Here is a 25,525-nt window from a genome sequence, read left to right as displayed (position 1 = left end):
AGATCTCGTCGAGCTGATTAATTTGACTCTCTGTTTAAGACATTTGGTCGTCATTTGTCGAAGTTATCGAACATCAAATTTAGAACAATCACACATTTTGAGTGTTTGAGTACATAAAGCATTATTTTTTTTTGAAATTCAACAAGATGCAATCATGATGTGTTTTGTCATCTTAAAGATCTCGTCGAGCTGATTAATTTGACTCTCTGTTTAAGACATTTGGTCGTCATTTGTCGAAGTTATCGAACATCAAATTTAGAACAATCACACATTTTGAGTGTTTGAGTACATAAAGCATTATTTTTTTTTGAAATTCAACAAGATGCAATCATGATGTGTTTTGTCATCTTAAAGATCTCGTCGAGCTGATTAGTTTGACTCTCTGTTTAAGACATTTGGTCGTCATTTGTCGAAGTTATCGAGCTTCAAATTTAGAACAATCACACATTTTGAGTGTTTGAGCACATAAAGCATTTTTTTTTTTGAAATTCAACAAGATGCAATTATGATGTGTTTTGTCATCTTAAAGATCTCGTCGAGCTGATTAATTTGACTCTCTGTTTAATACATTTGTTCGTCATTTGTCGAAGTTATCGAGCTCCAAATTTAGAACAATCACACATTTTGAGTGTTTGAGCACATAAAGTACTATTTTTCTTGGAAATTCAACAAGATGCAATCATGATGTGTTTTGTCATCTTAAAGATCTCGTCGAGCTGATTAATTTGACACTCTGTTTAAGACATTTGGTTGCATTTGTGGAAGTTATCGAACATCAAATTTAGAACAATCACACATTTTGAGTGATTGAGCACATAAAGTACTATTTTTCTTGGAAATTCAACAAGATGCAATCATGATTTGTTTTGCCATTTTAAAGATCTCGTCGAGTTGATTAATTTGACACTCTGTTTAAGACATTTGGTCGTCATTTGTCGAAGTTATCGAGCTTCAAATTTAGAACAATCACACATTTTGAGTGTTTGAGCACATAAAGTCCTATTTTTCTCTGAAATTCAACAAGATGCAATCATGATGTGTTTTGTCATCTTAAAGATCTCGTCGAGCTGATTAATTTGACTCTCTGTTTAAGACATTTGGTCGTCATTTGTCGAAGTTATCGAACATCAAATTTAGAACAATCACACATTTTGAGTGTTTGAGTACATAAAGCATTATTTTTTTTTGAAATTCAACAAGATGCAATCATGATGTGTTTTGTCATCTTAAAGATCTCGTCGAGCTGATTAATTTGACTCTCTGTTTAAGACATTTGTTCGTCATTTGTCGAAGTTATCGAGCTCCAAATTTAGAACAATCACACATTTTGAGTGTTTGAGCACATAAAGTACTATTTTTCTCTGAAATTCAACAAGATGCAATCATGATGTGTTTTGTCATCTTAAAGATCTCGTCGAGCTGATTAGTTTGACTCTCTGTTTAAGACATTTGGTCGTCATTTGTCGAAGTTATTGAACATCAAATTTAGAACAATCACACATTTTGAGTGTTTGAGCACATAAAGTACTATTTTTCTTGGAAATTCAACAAGATGCAATCATGATGTGTTTTGTCATCTTAAAGATCTCGTCGAGCTGATTAATTTGACACTCTGTTTAAGACATTTGGTCGTCATTTGTCGAAGTTATCGACCTCGAAATTTAGATCAATCACACATTTTGAGTGTTTGAGCACATAAAGTACTGTTTTTCTTGGAAATTCAACAAGATGCAATCAAGATGTGTTTTGTCATCTTAAAGATCTCGTCGAGTTGATTAATTTGACATTCTGTTTAAGACATTTGGTCGTCATTTGTCGAAGTTATCGAGCTTCAAATTTAGAACAATCACACATTTTGAGTGTTTGAGCACATAAAGCATTTTTTTTTTTTGAAATTCAACAAGATGCAATTATGATGTGTTTTGTCATCTTAAAGATCTCGTCGAGCTGATTAATTTGACTCTCTGTTTAATACATTTGTTCGTCATTTGTCGAAGTTATCGAGCTCCAAATTTAGAACAATCACACATTTTGAGTGTTTGAGCACATAAAGTCCTATTTTTCTCTGAATTTCAACAAGATGCAATCATGATGTGTTTTGTCATCTTAAAGATCTCGTCGAGCTGATTAGTTTGACTCTCTGTTTAAGACATTTGGTCGTCATTTGTCGAAGTTATCGACCTCGAAATTTAGATCAATCACACATTTTGAGTGTTTGAGCACATAAAGTACTATTTTTCTTGGAAATTCAACAAGATGCAATCATGATTTGTTTTGTCACCTTAAAGATCTCGTCGAGTTGATTAATTTGACATTCTGTTTAAGACATTTGGTCGTCATTTGTCGAAGTTATCGACCTCGAAATTTAGAACAATCACACATTTTGAGTGATTGAGCACATAAAGTACTATTTTTCTTGGAAATTCAACAAGATGCAATCATGATGTGTTTTGCCATTTTAAAGATCTCGTCGAGTTGATTAATTTGACACTCTGTTTAAGACATTTGGTTGCATTTGTGGAAGTTATCGAACATCAAATTTAGAACAATCACACATTTTGAGTGATTGAGCACATAAAGTACTATTTTTCTTGGAAATTCAACAAGATGCAATCATGATGTGTTTTGCCATTTTAAAGATCTCGTCGAGTTGATTAATTTGACTCTCTGTTTAAGACATTTGGTCGTCATTTGTCGAAGTTATCGAACATCAAATTTAGAACAATCACACATTTTGAGTGTTTGAGTACATAAAGCATTATTTTTTTTTGAAATTCAACAAGATGCAATCATGATGTGTTTTGTCATCTTAAAGATCTCGTCGAGCTGATTAATTTGACTCTCTGTTTAAGACATTTGGTCGTCATTTGTCGAAGTTATTGAACATCAAATTTAGAACAATCACACATTTTGAGTGTTTGAGCACATAAAGTACTATTTTTCTTGGAAATTCAACAAGATGCAATCATGATGTGTTTTGTCATCTTAAAGATCTCGTCGAGCTGATTAATTTGACACTCTGTTTAAGACATTTGGTCGTCATTTGTCGAAGTTATCGACCTCGAAATTTAGATCAATCACACATTTTGAGTGTTTGAGCACATAAAGTACTGTTTTTCTTGGAAATTCAACAAGATGCAATCAAGATGTGTTTTGTCATCTTAAAGATCTCGTCGAGTTGATTAATTTGACATTCTGTTTAAGACATTTGGTCGTCATTTGTCGAAGTTATCGAGCTTCAAATTTAGAACAATCACACATTTTGAGTGTTTGAGCACATAAAGCATTTTTTTTTTTTGAAATTCAACAAGATGCAATTATGATGTGTTTTGTCATCTTAAAGATCTCGTCGAGCTGATTAATTTGACTCTCTGTTTAATACATTTGTTCGTCATTTGTCGAAGTTATCGAGCTCCAAATTTAGAACAATCACACATTTTGAGTGTTTGAGCACATAAAGTCCTATTTTTCTCTGAATTTCAACAAGATGCAATCATGATGTGTTTTGTCATCTTAAAGATCTCGTCGAGCTGATTAGTTTGACTCTCTGTTTAAGACATTTGGTCGTCATTTGTCGAAGTTATCGACCTCGAAATTTAGATTAATCACACATTTTGAGTGTTTGAGCACATAAAGTCCTATTTTTCTCTGAAATTCAACAAGATGCAATCATTATGTGTTTTGCCATCTTAAAGATCTCGTCGAGTTGATTAATTTGACATTCTGTTTAAGACATTTGGTCGTCATTTGTCGAAGTTATCGAGCTTTAAATTTAGAACAATCACACATTTTGAGTGTTTGAGCACATAAAGTCCTATTTTTCTCTGAAATTCAACAAGATGCAATCATGATGTGTTTTGTCATCTTAAAGATCTCGTCGAGCTGATTAATTTGACTCTCTGTTTAAGACATTTGGTCGTCATTTGTCGAAGTTATCGAACATCAAATTTAGAACAATCACACATTTTGAGTGTTTGAGTACATAAAGCATTATTTTTTTTTGAAATTCAACAAGATGCAATCATGATGTGTTTTGTCATCTTAAAGATCTCGTCGAGCTGATTAGTTTGACTCTCTGTTTAAGACATTTGGTCGTCATTTGTCGAAGTTATCGAGCTTCAAATTTAGAACAATCACACATTTTGAGTGATTGAGCACATAAAGTACTATTTTTCTTGGAAATTCAACAAGATGCAATCATGATGTGTTTTGTCATCTTAAAGATCTCGTCGAGCTGATTAATTTGACACTCTGTTTAAGACATTTGGTTGCATTTGTGGAAGTTATCGAACATCAAATTTAGAACAATCACACATTTTGAGTGATTGAGCACATAAAGTACTATTTTTCTTGGAAATTCAACAAGATGCAATCATGATGTGTTTTGTCATCTTAAAGATCTCGTCGAGCTGATTAATTTGACACTCTGTTTAAGACATTTGGTTGCATTTGTGGAAGTTATCGAACATCAAATTTAGAACAATCACACATTTTAAGTGTTTGAGCACATAAAGTCCTATTTTTCTCTGAAAATCAACAAGATGCAATCATGATGTGTTTTGTCATCTTAAAGATCTCGTCGAGCTGATTAATTTGACTCTCTGTTTAAGACATTTGTTCGTCATTTGTCGAAGTTATCGAGCTCCAAATTTAGAACAATCACACATTTTGAGTGTTTGAGCACATAAAGTACTATTTTTCTCTGAAATTCAACAAGATGCAATCATGATGTGTTTTGTCATCTTAAAGATCTCGTCGAGCTGATTAATTTGACTCTCTGTTTAAGACATTTGTTCGTCATTTGTCGAAGTTATCGAGCTCCAAATTTAGAACAATCACACATTTTGAGTGTTTGAGCACATAAAGTACTATTTTTCTCTGAAATTCCACAAGATGCAATCATGATGTGTTTTGTCATCTTAAAGATCTCGTCGAGCTGATTAGTTTGACTCTCTGTTTAAGACATTTGGTCGTCATTTGTCGAAGTTATCGAACATCAAATTTAGAACAATCACACATTTTGAGTGTTTGAGCACATAAAGTACTATTTTTCTTGGAAATTCAACAAGATGCAATCATGATGTGTTTTGTCATCTTAAAGATCTCGTCGAGCTGATTAATTTGACACTCTGTTTAAGACATTTGGTCGTCATTTGTCGAAGTTATCGACCTCGAAATTTAGATCAATCACACATTTTGAGTGTTTGAGCACATAAAGTACTGTTTTTCTTGGAAATTCAACAAGATGCAATCAAGATGTGTTTTGTCATCTTAAAGATCTCGTCGAGTTGATTAATTTGACATTCTGTTTAAGACATTTGGTCGTCATTTGTCGAAGTTATCGAGCTTCAAATTTAGAACAATCACACATTTTGAGTGTTTGAGCACATAAAGCATTTTTTTTTTTTGAAATTCAACAAGATGCAATTATGATGTGTTTTGTCATCTTAAAGATCTCGTCGAGCTGATTAATTTGACTCTCTGTTTAATACATTTGTTCGTCATTTGTCGAAGTTATCGAGCTCCAAATTTAGAACAATCACACATTTTGAGTGTTTGAGCACATAAAGTCCTATTTTTCTCTGAATTTCAACAAGATGCAATCATGATGTGTTTTGTCATCTTAAAGATCTCGTCGAGCTGATTAGTTTGACTCTCTGTTTAAGACATTTGGTCGTCATTTGTCGAAGTTATCGACCTCGAAATTTAGATCAATCACACATTTTGAGTGTTTGAGCACATAAAGTACTATTTTTCTTGGAAATTCAACAAGATGCAATCATGATGTGTTTTGTCATCTTAAAGATCTCGTCGAGCTGATTAATTTGACTCTCTGTTTAAGACATTTGGTCGTCATTTGTCGAAGTTATCGAGCTTCAAATTTAGAACAATCCCACATTTTGAGTGTTTGAGCACATAAAGTCCTATTTTTCTCTGAAATTCAACAAGATGCAATCATGATGTGTTTTGTCACCTTAAAGATCTCGTCGAGTTGATTAATTTGACATTCTGTTTAAGACATTTGGTCGTCATTTGTCGAAGTTATCGACCTCGAAATTTAGATCAATCACACATTTTGAGTGTTTGAGCACATAAAGTACTGTTTTTCTTGGAAATTCAACAAGATGCAATCAAGATGTGTTTTGTCATCTTAAAGATCTCGTCGAGTTGATTAATTTGACATTCTGTTTAAGACATTTGGTCGTCATTTGTCGAAGTTATCGAGCTTCAAATTTAGAACAATCACACATTTTGAGTGTTTGAGCACATAAAGCATTTTTTTTTTTTGAAATTCAACAAGATGCAATTATGATGTGTTTTGTCATCTTAAAGATCTCGTCGAGTTGATTAATTTGACATTCTGTTTAAGACATTTGGTCGTCATTTGTCGAAGTTATCGAGCTCCAAATTTAGAACAATCACACATTTTGAGTGTTTGAGCACATAAAGTCCTATTTTTCTCTGAATTTCAACAAGATGCAATCATGATGTGTTTTGTCATCTTAAAGATCTCGTCGAGCTGATTAGTTTGACTCTCTGTTTAAGACATTTGGTCGTCATTTGTCGAAGTTATCGACCTCGAAATTTAGATCAATCACACATTTTGAGTGTTTGAGCACATAAAGTACTATTTTTCTTGGAAATTCAACAAGATGCAATCATGATGTGTTTTGTCATCTTAAAGATCTCGTCGAGCTGATTAATTTGACACTCTGTTTAAGACATTTGGTCGTCATTTGTCGAAGTTATGGAGCTTCAAATTTAGAACAATCACACATTTTGAGTGTTTGAGTACATAAAGCATTATTTTTTTTTGAAATTCAACAAGATGCAATTATGATGTGTTTTGTCATCTTAAAGATCTCGTCGAGCTGATTAGTTTGACTCTCTGTTTAAGACATTTGGTCGTCATTTGTCGAAGTTATCGAGCTTCAAATTTAGAACAATCACACATTTTGAGTGTTTGAGCACATAAAGCATTTTTTTTTTTTGAAATTCAACAAGATGCAATTATGATGTGTTTTGTCATCTTAAAGATCTCGTCGAGCTGATTAATTTGACTCTCTGTTTAAGACATTTGGTCGTCATTTGTCGAAGTTATCGAACATCAAATTTAGAACAATCACACATTTTGAGTGTTTGAGCACATAAAGTACTATTTTTCTTGGAAATTCAACAAGATGCAATCATGATGTGTTTTGTCATCTTAAAGATCTCGTCGAGCTGATTAATTTGACACTCTGTTTAAGACATTTGGTCGTCATTTGTCGAAGTTATCGAGCTTCAAATTTAGAACAATCACACATTTTGGGTGTTTGAGCACATAAAGTCCTATTTTTCTCTGAAATTCAACAAGATGCAATCAAGATGTGTTTTGCCATCTTAAAGATCTCGTCGAGTTGATTAATTTGACATTCTGTTTAAGACATTTGGTCGTCATTTGTCGAAGTTATCGAGCTTTAAATTTAGAACAATCACACATTTTGAGTGTTTGAGCACATAAAGTCCTATTTTTCTCTGAAATTCAACAAGATGCAATCATGATGTGTTTTGTCATGTTAAAGATCTCGTCGAGCTGATTAATTTGACATTCTGTTTAAGACATTTGGTCGTCATTTGTCGAAGTTATCGAACATCAAATTTAGAACAATCACACATTTTGAGTGTTTGAGCACATAAAGCATTTTTTTTTTTTGAAATTCAACAAGATGCAATTATGATGTGTTTTGTCATCTTAAAGATCTCGTCGAGCTGATTAATTTGACTCTCTGTTTAATACATTTGTTCGTCATTTGTCGAAGTTATCGAGCTCCAAATTTAGAACAATCACACATTTTGAGTGTTTGAGCACATAAAGTCCTATTTTTCTCTGAATTTCAACAAGATGCAATCATGATGTGTTTTGTCATCTTAAAGATCTCGTCGAGCTGATTAGTTTGACTCTCTGTTTAAGACATTTGGTCGTCATTTGTCGAAGTTATCGACCTCGAAATTTAGATCAATCACACATTTTGAGTGTTTGAGCACATAAAGTCCTATTTTTCTCTGAAATTCAACAAGATGCAATCATTATGTGTTTTGCCATCTTAAAGATCTCGTCGAGCTGATTAATTTGACTCTCTGTTTAAGACATTTGGTCGTCATTTGTCGAAGTTATCGAACATCAAATTTAGAACAATCACACATTTTGAGTGTTTGAGTACATAAAGCATTATTTTTTTTTGAAATTCAACAAGATGCAATCATGATGTGTTTTGTCATCTTAAAGATCTCGTCGAGCTGATTAGTTTGACTCTCTGTTTAAGACATTTGTTCGTCATTTGTCGAAGTTATCGAGCTCCAAATTTAGAACAATCACACATTTTGAGTGTTTGAGCACATAAAGTACTATTTTTCTCTGAAATTCAACAAGATGCAATCATGATGTGTTTTGTCATCTTAAAGATCTCGTCGAGCTGATTAGTTTGACTCTCTGTTTAAGACATTTGGTCGTCATTTGTCGAAGTTATCGAGCTTCAAATTTAGAACAATCACACATTTTGAGTGTTTGAGCACATAAAGCATTTTTTTTTTTTGAAATTCAACAAGATGCAATTATGATGTGTTTTGTCATCTTAAAGATCTCGTCGAGCTGATTAATTTGACTCTCTGTTTAAGACATTTGTTCGTCATTTGTCGAAGTTATCGAGCTCCAAATTTAGAACAATCACACATTTTGAGTGTTTGAGCACATAAAGTACTATTTTTCTCTGAAATTCAACAAGATGCAATCATGATGTGTTTTGTCATCTTAAAGATCTCGTCGAGCTGATTAGTTTGACTCTCTGTTTAAGACATTTGGTCGTCATTTGTCGAAGTTATCGAACATCAAATTTAGAACAATCACACATTTTGAGTGTTTGAGCACATAAAGTACTATTTTTCTTGGAAATTCAACAAGATGCAATCATGATGTGTTTTGTCATCTTAAAGATCTCGTCGAGCTGATTAATTTGACACTCTGTTTAAGACATTTGGTCGTCATTTGTCGAAGTTATCGACCTCGAAATTTAGATCAATCACACATTTTGAGTGTTTGAGCACATAAAGTCCTATTTTTCTCTGAATTTCAACAAGATGCAATCATGATGTGTTTTGTCATCTTAAAGATCTCGTCGAGCTGATTAGTTTGACTCTCTGTTTAAGACATTTGGTCGTCATTTGTCGAAGTTATCGACCTCGAAATTTAGATCAATCACACATTTTGAGTGTTTGAGCACATAAAGTACTATTTTTCTTGGAAATTCAACAAGATGCAATCATGATGTGTTTTGTCATCTTAAAGATCTCGTCGAGCTGATTAATTTGACACTCTGTTTAAGACATTTGGTCGTCATTTGTCGAAGTTATGGAGCTTCAAATTTAGAACAATCACACATTTTGAGTGTTTGAGTACATAAAGCATTATTTTTTTTTGAAATTCAACAAGATGCAATCATGATGTGTTTTGTCATCTTAAAGATCTCGTCGAGCTGATTAGTTTGACTCTCTGTTTAAGACATTTGGTCGTCATTTGTCGAAGTTATCGAGCTTCAAATTTAGAACAATCACACATTTTGAGTGTTTGAGCACATAAAGCATTTTTTTTTTTTGAAATTCAACAAGATGCAATTATGATGTGTTTTGTCATCTTAAAGATCTCGTCGAGCTGATTAATTTGACTCTCTGTTTAAGACATTTGGTCGTCATTTGTCGAAGTTATCGAACATCAAATTTAGAACAATCACACATTTTGAGTGTTTGAGCACATAAAGTACTATTTTTCTTGGAAATTCAACAAGATGCAATCATGATGTGTTTTGTCATCTTAAAGATCTCGTCGAGCTGATTAATTTGACACTCTGTTTAAGACATTTGGTCGTCATTTGTCGAAGTTATCGAGCTTCAAATTTAGAACAATCACACATTTTGGGTGTTTGAGCACATAAAGTCCTATTTTTCTCTGAAATTCAACAAGATGCAATCAAGATGTGTTTTGCCATCTTAAAGATCTCGTCGAGTTGATTAATTTGACATTCTGTTTAAGACATTTGGTCGTCATTTGTCGAAGTTATCGAGCTTTAAATTTAGAACAATCACACATTTTGAGTGTTTGAGCACATAAAGTCCTATTTTTCTCTGAAATTCAACAAGATGCAATCATGATGTGTTTTGTCATGTTAAAGATCTCGTCGAGCTGATTAATTTGACATTCTGTTTAAGACATTTGGTCGTCATTTGTCGAAGTTATCGAACATCAAATTTAGAACAATCACACATTTTGAGTGTTTGAGCACATAAAGCATTTTTTTTTTTTGAAATTCAACAAGATGCAATTATGATGTGTTTTGTCATCTTAAAGATCTCGTCGAGCTGATTAATTTGACTCTCTGTTTAATACATTTGTTCGTCATTTGTCGAAGTTATCGAGCTCCAAATTTAGAACAATCACACATTTTGAGTGTTTGAGCACATAAAGTCCTATTTTTCTCTGAATTTCAACAAGATGCAATCATGATGTGTTTTGTCATCTTAAAGATCTCGTCGAGCTGATTAGTTTGACTCTCTGTTTAAGACATTTGGTCGTCATTTGTCGAAGTTATCGACCTCGAAATTTAGATCAATCACACATTTTGAGTGTTTGAGCACATAAAGTCCTATTTTTCTCTGAAATTCAACAAGATGCAATCATTATGTGTTTTGCCATCTTAAAGATCTCGTCGAGCTGATTAATTTGACTCTCTGTTTAAGACATTTGGTCGTCATTTGTCGAAGTTATCGAACATCAAATTTAGAACAATCACACATTTTGAGTGTTTGAGTACATAAAGCATTATTTTTTTTTGAAATTCAACAAGATGCAATCATGATGTGTTTTGTCATCTTAAAGATCTCGTCGAGCTGATTAGTTTGACTCTCTGTTTAAGACATTTGTTCGTCATTTGTCGAAGTTATCGAGCTCCAAATTTAGAACAATCACACATTTTGAGTGTTTGAGCACATAAAGTACTATTTTTCTCTGAAATTCAACAAGATGCAATCATGATGTGTTTTGTCATCTTAAAGATCTTATCGAGTTGATTAATTCGACACTCTGTTGAAGACATTTGGTCGTCATTTGTCGAAGTTATCGAGCTTCAAATTTAGAACAATCACACATTTTGAGTGTTTGAGCACATAAAGCATTTTTTTTTTTTGAAATTCAACAAGATGCAATTATGATGTGTTTTGTCATCTTAAAGATCTCGTCGAGCTGATTAATTTGACTCTCTGTTTAAGACATTTGTTCGTCATTTGTCGAAGTTATCGAGCTCCAAATTTAGAACAATCACACATTTTGAGTGTTTGAGCACATAAAGTACTATTTTTCTCTGAAATTCAACAAGATGCAATCATGATGTGTTTTGTCATCTTAAAGATCTCGTCGAGCTGATTAGTTTGACTCTCTGTTTAAGACATTTGGTCGTCATTTGTCGAAGTTATCGAACATCAAATTTAGAACAATCACACATTTTGAGTGTTTGAGCACATAAAGTACTATTTTTCTTGGAAATTCAACAAGATGCAATCATGATGTGTTTTGTCATCTTAAAGATCTCGTCGAGCTGATTAATTTGACACTCTGTTTAAGACATTTGGTCGTCATTTGTCGAAGTTATCGACCTCGAAATTTAGATCAATCACACATTTTGAGTGTTTGAGCACATAAAGTACTGTTTTTCTTGGAAATTCAACAAGATGCAATCAAGATGTGTTTTGTCATCTTAAAGATCTCGTCGAGTTGATTAATTTGACATTCTGTTTAAGACATTTGGTCGTCATTTGTCGAAGTTATCGAGCTTCAAATTTAGAACAATCACACATTTTGAGTGTTTGAGCACATAAAGCATTTTTTTTTTTTGAAATTCAACAAGATGCAATTATGATGTGTTTTGTCATCTTAAAGATCTCGTCGAGCTGATTAATTTGACTCTCTGTTTAATACATTTGTTCGTCATTTGTCGAAGTTATCGAGCTCCAAATTTAGAACAATCACACATTTTGAGTGTTTGAGCACATAAAGTCCTATTTTTCTCTGAATTTCAACAAGATGCAATCATGATGTGTTTTGTCATCTTAAAGATCTCGTCGAGCTGATTAGTTTGACTCTCTGTTTAAGACATTTGGTCGTCATTTGTCGAAGTTATCGACCTCGAAATTTAGATCAATCACACATTTTGAGTGTTTGAGCACATAAAGTCCTATTTTTCTCTGAAATTCAACAAGATGCAATCATTATGTGTTTTGCCATCTTAAAGATCTCGTCGAGTTGATTAATTTGACATTCTGTTTAAGACATTTGGTCGTCATTTGTCGAAGTTATCGAGCTTTAAATTTAGAACAATCACACATTTTGAGTGTTTGAGCACATAAAGTCCTATTTTTCTCTGAAATTCAACAAGATGCAATCATGATGTGTTTTGTCATCTTAAAGATCTCGTCGAGCTGATTAATTTGACTCTCTGTTTAAGACATTTGGTCGTCATTTGTCGAAGTTATCGAACATCAAATTTAGAACAATCACACATTTTGAGTGTTTGAGTACATAAAGCATTATTTTTTTTTGAAATTCAACAAGATGCAATCATGATGTGTTTTGTCATCTTAAAGATCTCGTCGAGCTGATTAGTTTGACTCTCTGTTTAAGACATTTGGTCGTCATTTGTCGAAGTTATCGAGCTTCAAATTTAGAACAATCACACATTTTGAGTGTTTGAGCACATAAAGCATTTTTTTTTTTTGAAATTCAACAAGATGCAATTATGATGTGTTTTGTCATCTTAAAGATCTCGTCGAGCTGATTAATTTGACTCTCTGTTTAAGACATTTGGTCGTCATTTGTCGAAGTTATCGAACATCAAATTTAGAACAATCACACATTTTGAGTGTTTGAGCACATAAAGTACTATTTTTCTTGGAAATTCAACAAGATGCAATCATGATGTGTTTTGTCATCTTAAAGATCTCGTCGAGCTGATTAATTTGACACTCTGTTTAAGACATTTGGTCGTCATTTGTCGAAGTTATCGAGCTTCAAATTTAGAACAATCCCACATTTTGAGTGTTTGAGCACATAAAGTCCTATTTTTCTCTGAAATTCAACAAGATGCAATCATGATGTGTTTTGTCACCTTAAAGATCTCGTCGAGTTGATTAATTTGACATTCTGTTTAAGACATTTGGTCGTCATTTGTCGAAGTTATCGACCTCGAAATTTAGATCAATCACACATTTTAAGTGTTTGAGCACATAAAGTACTGTTTTTCTTGGAAATTCAACAAGATGCAATCAAGATGTGTTTTGTCATCTTAAAGATCTCGTCGAGTTGATTAATTTGACATTCTGTTTAAGACATTTGGTCGTCATTTGTGGAAGTTATCGAGCTTCAAATTTAGAACAATCACACATTTTGAGTGTTTGAGCACATAAAGCATTTTTTTTTTTTGAAATTCAACAAGATGCAATTATGATGTGTTTTGTCATCTTAAAGATCTCGTCGAGCTGATTAATTTGACTCTCTGTTTAATACATTTGTTCGTCATTTGTCGAAGTTATCGAGCTCCAAATTTAGAACAATCACACATTTTGAGTGTTTGAGCACATAAAGTCCTATTTTTCTCTGAATTTCAACAAGATGCAATCATGATGTGTTTTGTCATCTTAAAGATCTCGTCGAGCTGATTAGTTTGACTCTCTGTTTAAGACATTTGGTCGTCATTTGTCGAAGTTATCGACCTCGAAATTTAGATCAATCACACATTTTGAGTGTTTGAGCACATAAAGTCCTATTTTTCTCTGAAATTCAACAAGATGCAATCATTATATGTTTTGCCATCTTAAAGATCTCGTCGAGTTGATTAATTTGACATTCTGTTTAAGACATTTGGTCGTCATTTGTCGAAGTTATCGAGCTTTAAATTTAGAACAATCACACATTTTGAGTGTTTGAGCACATAAAGTCCTATTTTTCTCTGAAATTCAACAAGATGCAATCATGATGTGTTTTGTCATCTTAAAGATCTCGTCGAGCTGATTAATTTGACTCTCTGTTTAAGACATTTGGTCGTCATTTGTCGAAGTTATCGAACATCAAATTTAGAACAATCACACATTTTGAGTGTTTGAGTACATAAAGCATTATTTTTTTTTGAAATTCAACAAGATGCAATCATGATGTGTTTTGTCATCTTAAAGATCTCGTCGAGCTGATTAGTTTGACTCTCTGTTTAAGACATTTGGTCGTCATTTGTCGAAGTTATCGAGCTTCAAATTTAGAACAATCACACATTTTGAGTGTTTGAGCACATAAAGTCCTATTTTTCTCTGAAATTCAACAAGATGCAATCATGATGTGTTTTGCCATCTTAAAGATCTCGTCTAGTTGATTAATTTGACATTCTGTTTAAGACATTTGGTCGTCATTTGTCGAAGTTTTCGAGCTTCAAATTTAGAACAATCACACATTTTTTGTGTTTGAGCACATAAAGTACTATTTTTCTTGGAAATTCAACAAGATGCAATCATGATGTGTTTTGCCATTTTAAAGATCTCGTCGAGTTGATTAATTTGACACTCTGTTTAAGACATTTGGTCGTTATTTGTCGAAGTTATCGAGCTTCAAATTTAGAACAATCACACATTTTGAGTGTTTGAGCACATAAAGTCCTATTTTTCTCTGAAATTCAACAAGATGCAATCATGATGTGTTTTGCCATCTTAAAGATCTCGTCTAGTTGATTAATTTGACATTCTGTTTAAGACATTTGGTCGTCATTTGTCGAAGTTTTCGAGCTTCAAATTTAGAACAATCACACATTTTTTGTGTTTGAGCACATAAAGTACTATTTTTCTTGGAAATTCAACAAGATGCAATCATGATGTGTTTTGCCATTTTAAAGATCTCGTCGAGTTGATTAATTTGACACTCTGTTTAAGACATTTGGTCGTCATTTGTCGAAGTTATCGAGCTTCAAATTTAGAACAATCACACATTTTGAGTGTTTGAGCACATAAAGTCCTATTTTTCTCTGAATTTCAACAAGATGCAATCATGATGTGTTTTGCCATCTTAAAGATCTCGTCTAGTTGATTAATTTGACATTCTGTTTAAGACATTTGGTCGTCATTTGTCGAAGTTTTCGAGCTTCAAATTTAGAACAATCACACATTTTGAGTGTTTGAGCACATAAAGCATTTTTTTTTTTTGAAATTCAACAAGATGCAATTATGATGTGTTTTGCCATCTTAAAGATCTCGTCGAGTTGATTAATTTGACATTCTGTTTAAGACATTTGGTCGTCATTTGTCGAAGTTATCGAGCTTTAAATTTAGAACAATCACACATTTTGAGTGTTTGAGCACATAAAGTCCTATTTTTCTCTGAATTTCAACAAGATGCAATCATGATGTGTTTTGTCATCTTAAAGATCTCGTCGAGCTGATTAGTTTGACTCTCTGTTTAAGACATTTGGTCGTCATTTGTCGAAGTTATCGACCTCGAAATTTAGATCAATCACACATTTTAAGTGTTTGAGCACATAAAGTACTGTTTTTCTTGGAAATTCAACAAGATGCAATCAAGATGTGTTTTGTCATCTTAAAGATCTCGTCGAGCTGATTAATTTGACTCTCTGTTTAATACATTTGTTCGTCATTTGTCGAAGTTATCGAGCTCCAAATTTAGAACAATCACACATTTTGAGTGTTTGAGCACATAAAGTCCTATTTTTCTCTGAATTTCAACAAGATGCAATCATGATGTGTTTTGTCATCTTAAAGATCTCGTCGAGCTGATTAGTTTGACTCTCTGTTTAAGACATTTGGTCGTCATTTGTCGAAGTTATCGACCTCGAAATTTAGATCAATCACACATTTTGAGTGTTTGAGCACATAAAGTCCTATTTTTCTCTGAAATTCAACAAGATGCAATCATTATGTGTTTTGCCATCTTAAAGATCTCGTCGAGTTGATTAATTTGACATTCTGTTTAAGACATTTGGTCGTCATTTGTCGAAGTTATCGAGCTTTAAATTTAGAACAATCACACATTTTGAGTGTTTGAGCACATAAAGTCCTATTTTTCTCTGAAATTCAACAAGATGCAATCATGATGTGTTTTGTCATCTTAAAGATCTCGTCGAGCTGATTAGTTTGACTCTCTGTTTAAGACATTTGGTCGTCATTTGTCGAAGTTATCGAGCTTCAAATTTAGAACAATCACACATTTTGAGTGTTTGAGCACATAAAGCATTTTTTTTTTTTGAAATTCAACAAGATGCAATTATGATGTGTTTTGTCATCTTAAAGATCTCGTCGAGCTGATTAATTTGACTCTCTGTTTAAGACATTTGTTCGTCATTTGTCGAAGTTATCGAGCTCCAAATTTAGAACAATCACACATTTTGAGTGTTTGAGCACATAAAGTACTATTTTTCTCTGAAATTCAACAAGATGCAATCATGATGTGTTTTGTCATCTTAAAGATCTCGTCGAGCTGATTAGTTTGACTCTCTGTTTAAGACATTTGGTCGTCATTTGTCGAAGTTATCGAACATCAAATTTAGAACAATCACACATTTTAAGTGTTTGAGCACATAAAGTACTGTTTTTCTTGGAAATTCAACAAGATGCAATCAAGATGTGTTTTGTCATCTTAAAGATCTCGTCGAGTTGATTAATTTGACATTCTGTTTAAGACATTTGGTCGTCATTTGTCGAAGTTATCGAGCTTCAAATTTAGAACAATCACACATTTTGAGTGTTTGAGCACATAAAGCATTTTTTTTTTTTGAAATTCAACAAGATGCAATTATGATGTGTTTTGCCATCTTAAAGATCTCGTCGAGTTGATTAATTTGACATTCTGTTTAAGACATTTGGTCGTCATTTGTCGAAGTTATCGAGCTTTAAATTTAGAACAATCACACATTTTGAGTGTTTGAGCACATAAAGTCCTATTTTTCTCTGAATTTCAACAAGATGCAATCATGATGTGTTTTGTCATCTTAAAGATCTCGTCGAGCTGATTAGTTTGACTCTCTGTTTAAGACATTTGGTCGTCATTTGTCGAAGTTATCGACCTCGAAATTTAGATCAATCACACATTTTAAGTGTTTGAGCACATAAAGTACTGTTTTTCTTGGAAATTCAACAAGATGCAATCAAGATGTGTTTTGTCATCTTAAAGATCTCGTCGAGCTGATTAATTTGACTCTCTGTTTAATACATTTGTTCGTCATTTGTCGAAGTTATCGAGCTCCAAATTTAGAACAATCACACATTTTGAGTGTTTGAGCACATAAAGTCCTATTTTTCTCTGAATTTCAACAAGATGCAATCATGATGTGTTTTGTCATCTTAAAGATCTCGTCGAGCTGATTAGTTTGACTCTCTGTTTAAGACATTTGCTCGTCATTTGTCGAAGTTATCGACCTCGAAATTTAGATCAATCACACATTTTGAGTGTTTGAGCACATAAAGTCCTATTTTTCTCTGAAATTCAACAAGATGCAATCATTATGTGTTTTGCCATCTTAAAGATCTCGTCGAGTTGATTAATTTGACATTCTGTTTAAGACATTTGGTCGTCATTTGTCGAAGTTTTCGAGCTTCAAATTTAGAACAATCACACATTTTGAGTGTTTGAGCACATAAAGTCCTATTTTTCTCTGAAATTCAACAAGATGCAATCATGATGTGTTTTGCCATCTTAAAGATCTCGTCTAGTTGATTAATTTGACATTCTGTTTAAGACATTTGGTCGTCATTTGTCGAAGTTTTCGAGCTTCAAATTTAGAACAATCACACATTTTTTGTGTTTGAGCACATAAAGTACTATTTTTCTTGGAAATTCAACAAGATGCAATCATGATGTGTTTTGCCATTTTAAAGATCTCGTCGAGTTGATTAATTTGACACTCTGTTTAAGACATTTGGTCGTCATTTGTCGAAGTTATCGAGCTTCAAATTTAGAACAATCACACATTTTGAGTGTTTGAGCACATAAAGCATTTTTTTTTTTTGAAATTCAACAAGATGCAATTATGATGTGTTTTGCCATCTTAAAGATCTCGTCGAGTTGATTAATTTGACATTCTGTTTAAGACATTTGGTCGTCATTTGTCGAAGTTATCGAGCTTTAAATTTAGAACAATCACACATTTTGAGTGTTTGAGCACATAAAGTCCTATTTTTCTCTGAATTTCAACAAGATGCAATCATGATGTGTTTTGTCATCTTAAAGATCTCGTCGAGCTGATTAGTTTGACTCTCTGTTTAAGACATTTGGTCGTCATTTGTCGAAGTTATCGACCTCGAAATTTAGATCAATCACACATTTTAAGTGTTTGAGCACATAAAGTACTGTTTTTCTTGGAAATTCAACAAGATGCAATCAAGATGTGTTTTGTCATCTTAAAGATCTCGTCGAGCTGATTAATTTGACTCTCTGTTTAATACATTTGTTCGTCATTTGTCGAAGTTATCGAGCTCCAAATTTAGAACAATCACACATTTTGAGTGTTTGAGCACATAAAGTCCTATTTTTCTCTGAATTTCAACAAGATGCAATCATGATGTGTTTTGTCATCTTAAAGATCTCGTCGAGCTGATTAGTTTGACTCTCTGTTTAAGACATTTGGTCGTCATTTGTCGAAGTTATCGACCTCGAAATTTAGATCAATCACACATTTTGAGTGTTTGAGCACATAAAGTACTGTTTTTCTTGGAAATTCAACAAGATGCAATCAAGATGTGTTTTGTCATCTTAAAGATCTCGTCGAGTTGATTAATTTGACATTCTGTTTAAGACATTTGGTCGTCATTTGTCGAAGTTATCGAGCTTCAAATTTAGAACAATCACACATTTTGAGTGTTTGAGCACATAAAGCATTTTTTTTTTTTGAAATTCAACAAGATGCAATTATGATGTGTTTTGTCATCTTAAAGATCTCGTCGAGCTGATTAGTTTGACTCTCTGTTTAAGACATTTGGTCGTCATTTGTCGAAGTTATCGAGCTTCAAATTTAGAACAATCACACATTTTGAGTGTTTGAGCACATAAAGCATTTTTTTTTTTTGAAATTCAACAAGATGCAATTATGATGTGTTTTGTCATCTTAAAGATCTCGTCGAGCTGATTAATTTGACTCTCTGTTTAAGACATTTGTTCGTCATTTGTCGAAGTTATCGAGCTCCAAATTTAGAACAATCACACATTTTGAGTGTTTGAGCACATAAAGTACTATTTTTCTCTGAAATTCAACAAGATGCAATCATGATGTGTTTTGTCATCTTAAAGATCTCGTCGAGCTGATTAGTTTGACTCTCTGTTTAAGACATTTGGTCGTCATTTGTCGAAGTTATCGAACATCAAATTTAGAACAATCACACATTTTGAGTGTTTGAGCACATAAAGTACTATTTTTCTTGGAAATTCAACAAGATGCAATCATGATGTGTTTTGTCATCTTAAAGATCTCGTCTAGTTGATTAATTTGACATTCTGTTTAAGACATTTGGTCGTCATTTGTCGAAGTTATCGAGCTTCAAATTTAGAACAATCACACATTTTGAGTGTTTGAGCACATAAAGTCCTATTTTTCTCTGAATTTCAACAAGATGCAATCATGATGTGTTTTGTCATCTTAAAGATCTCGTCGAGTTGATTAATTTGACATTCTGTTTAAGACATTTGGTCGTCATTTGTCGAAGTTATCGAGCTTTAAATTTAGAACAATCACACATTTTGAGTGTTTGAGCACATAAAGTCCTATTTTTCTCTGAATTTCAACAAGATGCAATCATGATGTGTTTTGTCATCTTAAAGATCTCGTCGAGCTGATTAGTTTGACTCTCTGTTTAAGACATTTGGTCGTCATTTGTCGAAGTTATCGACCTCGAAATTTAGATCAATCACACATTTTAAGTGTTTGAGCACATAAAGTACTGTTTTTCTTGGAAATTCAACAAGATGCAATCAAGATGTGTTTTGTCATCTTAAAGATCTCGTCGAGCTGATTAATTTGACTCTCTGTTTAATACATTTGTTCGTCATTTGTCGAAGTTATCGAGCTCCAAATTTAGAACAATCACACATTTTGAGTGTTTGAGCACATAAAGTCCTATTTTTCTCTGAATTTCAACAAGATGCAATCATGATGTGTTTTGTCATCTTAAAGATCTCGTCGAGCTGATTAGTTTGACTCTCTGTTTAAGACATTTGGTCGTCATTTGTCGAAGTTATCGACCTCGAAATTTAGATCAATCACACATTTTGAGTGTTTGAGCACATAAAGTCCTATTTTTCTCTGAAATTCAACAAGATGCAATCATTATGTGTTTTGCCATCTTAAAGATCTCGTCGAGTTGATTAATTTGACATTCTGTTTAAGACATTTGGTCGTCATTTGTCGAAGTTATCGAGCTTTAAATTTAGAACAATCACACATTTTGAGTGTTTGAGCACATAAAGTCCTATTTTTCTCTGAAATTCAACAAGATGCAATCATGATGTGTTTTGTCATCTTAAAGATCTCGTCGAGCTGATTAGTTTGACTCTCTGTTTAAGACATTTGGTCGTCATTTGTCGAAGTTATCGAGCTTCAAATTTAGAACAATCACACATTTTGAGTGTTTGAGCACATAAAGCATTTTTTTTTTTTGAAATTCAACAAGATGCAATTATGATGTGTTTTGTCATCTTAAAGATCTCGTCGAGCTGATTAATTTGACTCTCTGTTTAAGACATTTGTTCGTCATTTGTCGAAGTTATCGAGCTCCAAATTTAGAACAATCACACATTTTGAGTGTTTGAGCACATAAAGTACTATTTTTCTCTGAAATTCAACAAGATGCAATCATGATGTGTTTTGTCATCTTAAAGATCTCGTCGAGCTGATTAGTTTGACTCTCTGTTTAAGACATTTGTTCGTCATTTGTCGAAGTTATCGACCTCGAAATTTAGATCAATCACACATTTTAAGTGTTTGAGCACATAAAGTACTGTTTTTCTTGGAAATTCAACAAGATGCAATCAAGATGTGTTTTGTCATCTTAAAGATCTCGTCGAGTTGATTAATTTGACATTCTGTTTAAGACATTTGGTCGTCATTTGTCGAAGTTATCGAGCTTCAAATTTAGAACAATCACACATTTTGAGTGTTTGAGCACATAAAGCATTTTTTTTTTTTGAAATTCAACAAGATGCAATTATGATGTGTTTTGCCATCTTAAAGATCTCGTCGAGTTGATTAATTTGACATTCTGTTTAAGACATTTGGTCGTCATTTGTCGAAGTTATCGAGCTTTAAATTTAGAACAATCACACATTTTGAGTGTTTGAGCACATAAAGTCCTATTTTTCTCTGAATTTCAACAAGATGCAATCATGATGTGTTTTGTCATCTTAAAGATCTCGTCGAGCTGATTAGTTTGACTCTCTGTTTAAGACATTTGGTCGTCATTTGTCGAAGTTATCGACCTCGAAATTTAGATCAATCACACATTTTAAGTGTTTGAGCACATAAAGTACTGTTTTTCTTGGAAATTCAACAAGATGCAATCAAGATGTGTTTTGTCATCTTAAAGATCTCGTCGAGCTGATTAATTTGACTCTCTGTTTAATACATTTGTTCGTCATTTGTCGAAGTTATCGAGCTCCAAATTTAGAACAATCACACATTTTGAGTGTTTGAGCACATAAAGTCCTATTTTTCTCTGAATTTCAACAAGATGCAATCATGATGTGTTTTGTCATCTTAAAGATCTCGTCGAGCTGATTAGTTTGACTCTCTGTTTAAGACATTTGGTCGTCATTTGTCGAAGTTATCGACCTCGAAATTTAGATCAATCACACATTTTGAGTGTTTGAGCACATAAAGTCCTATTTTTCTCTGAAATTCAACAAGATGCAATCATTATGTGTTTTGCCATCTTAAAGATCTCGTCGAGTTGATTAATTTGACATTCTGTTTAAGACATTTGGTCGTCATTTGTCGAAGTTATCGAGCTTTAAATTTAGAACAATCACACATTTTGAGTGTTTGAGCACATAAAGTCCTATTTTTCTCTGAAATTCAACAAGATGCAATCATGATGTGTTTTGTCATCTTAAAGATCTCGTCGAGCTGATTAATTTGACTCTCTGTTTAAGACATTTGGTCGTCATTTGTCGAAGTTATCGAGCTTCAAATTTAGAACAATCACACATTTTGAGTGTTTGAGCACATAAAGCATTTTTTTTTTTTGAAATTCAACAAGATGCAATTATGATGTGTTTTGTCATCTTAAAGATCTCGTCGAGCTGATTAGTTTGACTCTCTGTTTAAGACATTTGGTCGTCATTTGTCGAAGTTATCGAGCTTCAAATTTAGAACAATCACACATTTTGAGTGTTTGAGCACATAAAGCATTTTTTTTTTTTGAAATTCAACAAGATGCAATTATGATGTGTTTTGTCATCTTAAAGATCTCGTCGAGCTGATTAATTTGACTCTATGTTTAAGACATTTGTTCGTCATTTGTCGAAGTTATCGAGCTCCAAATTTAGAACAATCACACATTTTGAGTGTTTGAGCACATAAAGTACTATTTTTCTCTGAAATTCAACAAGATGCAATCATGATGTGTTTTGTCATCTTAAAGATCTCGTCGAGCTGATTAGTTTGACTCTCTGTTTAAGACATTTGGTCGTCATTTGTCGAAGTTATCGAACATCAAATTTAGAACAATCACACATTTTGAGTGTTTGAGCACATAAAGTACTATTTTTCTTGGAAATTCAACAAGATGCAATCATGATGTGTTTTGTCATCTTAAAGATCTCGTCTAGTTGATTAATTTGACATTCTGTTTAAGACATTTGGTCGTCATTTGTCGAAGTTATCGAGCTTCAAATTTAGAACAATCACACATTTTGAGTGTTTGAGCACATAAAGTCCTATTTTTCTCTGAAATTCAACAAGATGCAATCATGATGTGTTTTGTCATCTTAAAGATCTCGTCGAGCTGATTAATTTGACTCTCTGTTTAAGACATTTGGTCGTCATTTGTCGAAGTTATCGAACATCAAATTTAGAACAATCACACATTTTGAGTGTTTGAGTACATAAAGCATTATTTTTTTTTGAAATTCAACAAGATGCAATCATGATGTGTTTTGTCATCTTAAAGATCTCGTCGAGCTGATTAGTTTGACTCTCTGTTTAAGACATTTGGTCGCCATTTGTCGAAGTTATCGAGCTTCAAATTTAGAACAATCACACATTTTGAGTGTTTGAGCACATAAAGCATTTTTTTTTTTGAAATTCAACAAGATGCAATTATGATGTGTTTTGTCATCTTAAAGATCTCGTCGAGCTGATTAATTTGACTCTCTGTTTAAGACATTTGTTCGTCATTTGTCGAAGTTATCGAGCTCCAAATTTAGAACAATCACACATTTTGAGTGTTTGAGCACATAAAGTACTATTTTTCTCTGAAATTCAACAAGATGCAATCATGATGTGTTTTGTCATCTTAAAGATCTCGTCGAGCTGATTAGTTTGACTCTCTGTTTAAGACATTTGGTCGTCATTTGTCGAAGTTATCGAACATCAAATTTAGAACAATCACACATTTTGAGTGTTTGAGCACATAAAGTACTATTTTTCTTGGAAATTCAACAAGATGCAATCATGATGTGTTTTGTCATCTTAAAGATCTCGTCGAGCTGATTAATTTGACACTCTGTTTAAGACATTTGGTCGTCATTTGTCGAAGTTATCGAGCTTCAAATTTAGAACAATCACACATTTTGAGTGTTTGAGCACAAAAAGTCCTATTTTTCTCTGAAATTCAACAAGATGCAATCATGATGTGTTTTGCCATCTTAAAGATCTCGTCTAGTTGATTAATTTGACATTCTGTTTAAGACATTTGGTCGTCATTTGTCGAAGTTTTCGAGCTTCAAATTTAGAACAATCACACATTTTTTGTGTTTGAGCACATAAAGTACTATTTTTCTTGGAAATTCAACAAGATGCAATCATGATGTGTTTTGCCATTTTAAAGATCTCGTCGAGTTGATTAATTTGACACTCTGTTTAAGACATTTGGTCGTTATTTGTCGAAGTTTTCGAGCTTCAAATTTAGAACAATCACACATTTTGAGTGTTTGAGCACATAAAGTCCTATTTTTCTCTGAATTTCAACAAGATGCAATCATGATGTGTTTTGTCATCTTAAAGATCTCGTCGAGCTGATTAGTTTGACTCTCTGTTTAAGACATTTGGTCGTCATTTGTCGAAGTTATCGACCTCGAAATTTAGATCAATCACACATTTTAAGTGTTTGAGCACATAAAGTACTGTTTTTCTTGGAAATTCAACAAGATGCAATCAAGATGTGTTTTGTCATCTTAAAGATCTCGTCGAGCTGATTAATTTGACTCTCTGTTTAATACATTTGTTCGTCATTTGTCGAAGTTATCGAGCTCCAAATTTAGAACAATCACACATTTTGAGTGTTTGAGCACATAAAGTCCTATTTTTCTCTGAATTTCAACAAGATGCAATCATGATGTGTTTTGTCATCTTAAAGATCTCGTCGAGCTGATTAGTTTGACTCTCTGTTTAAGACATTTGGTCGTCATTTGTCGAAGTTATCGACCTCGAAATTTAGATCAATCACACATTTTGAGTGTTTGAGCACATAAAGTCCTATTTTTCTCTGAAATTCAACAAGATGCAATCATTATGTGTTTTGCCATCTTAAAGATCTCGTCGAGTTGATTAATTTGACATTCTGTTTAAGACATTTGGTCGTCATTTGTCGAAGTTATCGAGCTTTAAATTTAGAACAATCACACATTTTGAGTGTTTGAGCACATAAAGTCCTATTTTTCTCTGAAATTCAACAAGATGCAATCATGATGTGTTTTGTCATCTTAAAGATCTCGTCGAGCTGATTAATTTGACTCTCTGTTTAAGACATTTGGTCGTCATTTGTCGAAGTTATCGAGCTTCAAATTTAGAACAATCACACATTTTGAGTGTTTGAGCACATAAAGCATTTTTTTTTTTTGAAATTCAACAAGATGCAATTATGATGTGTTTTGTCATCTTAAAGATCTCGTCGAGCTGATTAGTTTGACTCTCTGTTTAAGACATTTGGTCGTCATTTGTCGAAGTTATCGAGCTTCAAATTTAGAACAATCACACATTTTGAGTGTTTGAGCACATAAAGCATTTTTTTTTTTTGAAATTCAACAAGATGCAATTATGATGTGTTTTGTCATCTTAAAGATCTCGTCGAGCTGATTAATTTGACTCTATGTTTAAGACATTTGTTCGTCATTTGTCGAAGTTATCGAGCTCCAAATTTAGAACAATCACACATTTTGAGTGTTTGAGCACATAAAGTACTATTTTTCTCTGAAATTCAACAAGATGCAATCATGATGTGTTTTGTCATCTTAAAGATCTCGTCG

This window comes from Euwallacea fornicatus, unplaced genomic scaffold, assembly GCF_040115645.1.
Source record: "Euwallacea fornicatus isolate EFF26 unplaced genomic scaffold, ASM4011564v1 scaffold_54, whole genome shotgun sequence".
Lineage (NCBI taxonomy): Eukaryota > Metazoa > Arthropoda > Insecta > Coleoptera > Curculionidae > Euwallacea > Euwallacea fornicatus.
Note: the sequence above shows the minus strand (reverse complement) of the source record.